General features: G+C 40.5%; 1 protein-coding gene across 1 annotated transcript in view; it reads right to left on the bottom strand.

Annotated features, from left to right (window-relative positions):
- Positions 1–2,483: 2,483 nt before the first annotated feature.
- TMEM248 (transmembrane protein 248) overlaps positions 2,484–3,025 on the bottom strand; it is a 5,939-nt gene continuing 5,397 nt past the window's right edge. The window contains exon 6 of the mRNA XM_009070413.1: positions 2,484–3,025. This exon is cut by the window's right edge and continues 91 nt beyond it. The gene's annotated coding sequence lies outside the window, so the exon portion shown is untranslated.

The raw sequence follows: 3,025 nt of genomic DNA, 5'->3' as shown, positions 1-3,025 counted from the left end.
TTCCTAATATCCAACCTAACCCTCCCCTGGCAGAGCTTGAGTCTGTGCCCTCTTGTCCTGCTGCTGGTTGCCTGGGAGAAGAGACCAACCCCCACCTGACTCCAACCTCCTGTCAGGGAGTTGCAGAGGGTGATGAGGTCTCCCCTGAGCCTCCTCTTCTCCAGGCTGAACACCCCCAGCTCCCTCAGCCTCTCCTCATACTTTCATGTTTACATGTTCTCACTACACCTTAGGCACACAAAGTTTGAAATTCCAGTCTGCTGCAGACTTTTAATGCTAATTTCCTCCAGTGGCTCCTAGAATGTAGGTGATTTATGGACCCTCTGCAGCAACTGAGCTGTAGAAATAACGACAACAGAATAAACTTCATCGTTTTTTATTCTGCAAAGCAATATGCACATCTTACAAACACAAAATTAATCTAGGAGAGAAATGTCATTTCCAAATCAGCTATTAACCATCATGCAACAAGACAAGTGAAATGTAAGAACAAAACAAAACAAAACAGCCATCTTAACCCTACAATCACCTGCAGAGGGTTGAAACCAAGGCTCAGATTCTCTATTTAATGCCAAAGGAAATGCAAAAGAAAAAACGGCAGCTTTCTAAGAACAAGAAAACACGTACAAATAGAATCAAAACTGATTCAAGTCATAGTTAAAAAGAAAAAAGAAAACAAAAAAAGGAAAGATCAATATGATCTGAACTTTAATATTAAGTTTTTACTCTTCTGTTTGGCTGCATTTAACTTTGTACATTGCGCCTAGGAACAATCCAGTATTCCTCAGCATTACAGCACGTCAGCCTGCTGGGACACCCTGACCTCTGCTGCCACTCAGGGGTGCAAAGGGCTAAACTAAGGCCAAAACCACAACTCTCTAACATCTTCCCTTTTGTGGGTCACAATCTTAAGTGTTTCCAGGGGCTTCAGCAAGTGGCTGAGGTTTCAAGCAGACTCCTTTAATTACCAAACAGCAAAGCCAGCTGGAGAAACTAAATCTGTTTTCCCCCAACAGACCAAGTTCCAGTTCACACAGTTGATTTTGAGTTTGTTGAAAGAAAAAGGATTTGGCTTTGCTTTTTCTAAAGGAGTTACATTATGTTGGGTGTTGTCTAGGTAGTTCAAAAATTTGCATCACCTCCACCCCCAATGCATTTGCTATTCCTGCCTTTGGTCCCCAGCTCAAGCCACCCTCATAGGCACCTCTCAAACTCAGTACAAGGCAGAAGGTCAGGTGTGTGTGAGTTAGGAACAGCTTGGGCAGTCCTCAGGAGAACTGTCTCCCTGTTTGACTTCACTGACTCGTTTCAGGGAAGCAGCAATTAGCCCATAGCAGCATCAGGAGAAAACTGGAAGCTTCGTTTTATCCCTAGACTTCAAACTAGGCCATCTCTAAAGCTTTGCCTTAACATCCCTGGAGAAAAACACATTAGTCAATATCACTTAAGTAACTGAAACTCTGTAAGGAAACATGTTCTGAAGAAAACTGTGACTGTTTCGCTTCAAACACTCTTCAGACTCGTGAACTTACTGAAGTCCAACACACAGAGACCAGTAGGTACCAATCAACGGTGTCTGTAGGTAATAAACTGAGAATCTTATGCCAGCAAAATTGAGACTATGACATTCTGACTTGGCTTTCTTGCTTTGTGTAGTTTATAGCAAAAAAAGGAGGAAAAAAAAAAAGCCTGTGGGGATGAATGCAGATCTGTTACACCAACTGGGAGACAAGATGAAAGGTCAATTAAGGCAACCAGTGAGATTTTTAAAAGCAGTGGTGGAAATGTCTGCAGGAAGATCCTGACTCCTGAAAAATTAAGGAGGCTACTCAATAAGAAGCCAGAAAGAAAAATGGCAAAAGGTGGAATGACAGAGGGAGAAATGCACAGAACAAAACCTCAGATTTAAAATGGACACAGAGAACAGAACGTGGTTTATGGTGTGGTTTCTTTGACCCTAATCACAACAGCCCTGCTCTTGTCACTATCCTGAGTGGACAGCAGCAAATGGGAATGGGACAAAGCTAATCAAAGTGCCATTTTCAGCTGCCCTTCAGAGATGGATGGAGAGTCCCAAAGTGCAGCTCTGTAACAAACTAAGGGGTTTCTTTTCCTTTCATTATTTGCACTTGCCCGAGGCTGTGTGGAGCCCCAACAGACTGTTAATACAATACAACTTTTTATTAAGTTTCACTTTCTAGAAAAAAACCAAACCAGAGTGTAGAGAAAGCTGCTCTGCAGCAGAGCCACACAATCCTGGCTTGAGGGCTGTGGATGGGAGGCCAAGTGGAAAGCTTTCCAGATAGTCTCTATGCTGACTGGTTCTCTGGCATTCAGCAAGCCAAATGAAAAAAAAACCAAACAAAAACCAAACCAAAATAAAATAAAATAAAATAAACCAAACAGTACTTTTCAGTAAAAAAACATTTTAAAATGGGACTTCACTTCTTCATTTTTTTTTACTATGAATAAAAGCACAAGTTTGTCCTAAATACAGCACTATTAAAATGTGAATATGTATTTGTTTGTCAAAAAAAAAAAAAAAAAAAGAATAAATCTAAAATGTTGATATCTTTTCTTACAAGCAAGGAGCAAATGGAAGAAAGTATTAGGCCACACAAACACACATTTAATTCATGTAGTAGATTGGTGGCTTTGGAAATGCAGTATTATATCAAAGGTGCATACGGTTTCAAACACACTGTACATCTCATTGGGCAAAAAAAACAAAAGATCTGTTGGTTTGTTTGAGACACTTGCAAAGGCATCTTAACCTGCCCAGATGCAGCTAGACAAAAATATCTTGCTCTGACTAATATGTAGCCATATCACTAAACATATCTACACAAACATTCGGCTATGTCCACAGGTAAAGACTGAAGGTTTCCGGCCGCACTACGATGCGGAACAAGTGCATCATCTGACCTACTCTGAATATACCTTTATAAATATGTACAAATCAATTACAGGCACTTGAAATGTCTTTGGTTGGAATAAACCAACATTGCAAGATAATGTATTCACA

Source organism: Acanthisitta chloris, unplaced genomic scaffold (assembly GCF_000695815.1).
Source record: "Acanthisitta chloris isolate BGI_N310 unplaced genomic scaffold, ASM69581v1 scaffold2882, whole genome shotgun sequence".
In the NCBI taxonomy this organism is placed as follows: domain Eukaryota; kingdom Metazoa; phylum Chordata; class Aves; order Passeriformes; family Acanthisittidae; genus Acanthisitta; species Acanthisitta chloris.
The sequence above is the reverse complement of the archived record's forward strand: the minus strand, read 5'-3'. Positions and strand labels throughout refer to the sequence as shown.